This window comes from Triticum urartu, chromosome 6A (genome assembly GCF_056163025.1).
Source record: "Triticum urartu cultivar PI428250 chromosome 6A, HENAU_Tu73, whole genome shotgun sequence".
Classification (NCBI taxonomy): Eukaryota; Viridiplantae; Streptophyta; class Magnoliopsida; order Poales; family Poaceae; genus Triticum; species Triticum urartu.
This window is the reverse complement of record NC_141878.1, coordinates 23,247,318-23,248,014: the sequence shown is the minus strand read 5'-3', so window position 1 is coordinate 23,248,014 and position 697 is coordinate 23,247,318. Positions and strand designations below refer to the sequence as shown.

Here is a 697-nt window from a genome sequence, read left to right as displayed (position 1 = left end):
AGTGCTCATGTTCGGTCCGACGGCCTAGGCCTTCCAAGCACGCGATCCAACGGCCGAAAGTGCATCAAGAAATCGAGATGGACGGCCGGATGTCTCTAATAGTTGTGAGAGCTCGAAGCTTGCCTAGGTTCTTGTTTCTCGATAAACTGATGGCCGTGAGAGTGGATATTAAGATAAATGGAGCCTAACTCTCACGCGTCTTGATTTCGCCGTTCTTCGGTATTCTCAATTATTGAAGTATCAAAAAAACTGTCTATTATTTTAATAAAAACGGACTATCTTGAAAGCAATTAAGTCCTGTAGCTCAGCTGGTTAGAGCGCTGGTCCGATGTACCAGAAGTCACGGGTTCAAGCCCCGTCGGGACTAATTCTTTTTCTTAATTGCGATTATGCTTTCCTTTCTTGTATTATATACTATATGTTACGCCCGTACGGCCCAAAACGGATAGCCCAGCAAACGATCCATGAAGGAGCACCTCCGCGTAGCCACGATCGGTTAGTACGTTTCTTCAAGCAACACCATCTTTTTTTTAGTATCTATCTATTAGCTAACCAGAAAAAAGGAAATAAGCTAGAAAATCTCACAAAAATTAGAAACATCCAATCGTTAATTTAACACGTCATAAAATTACAGCCCTTTGATCTTCCCAATACCATTTGGACATAAAACTTGATAAAAATTACCCACCAATGCCAA

At 41.8% G+C, this 697-nt stretch overlaps 1 non-coding gene across 1 annotated transcript; it reads left to right on the top strand.

Moving 5' to 3' along the window:
* Positions 1 to 293: 293 nt before the first annotated feature.
* Positions 294 to 367, top strand: TRNAI-GAU (transfer RNA isoleucine (anticodon GAU)). Its single transcript has one exon. It is a non-coding gene; the product is annotated as a tRNA-Ile (tRNA).
* Positions 368 to 697: the final 330 nt, after the last annotated feature.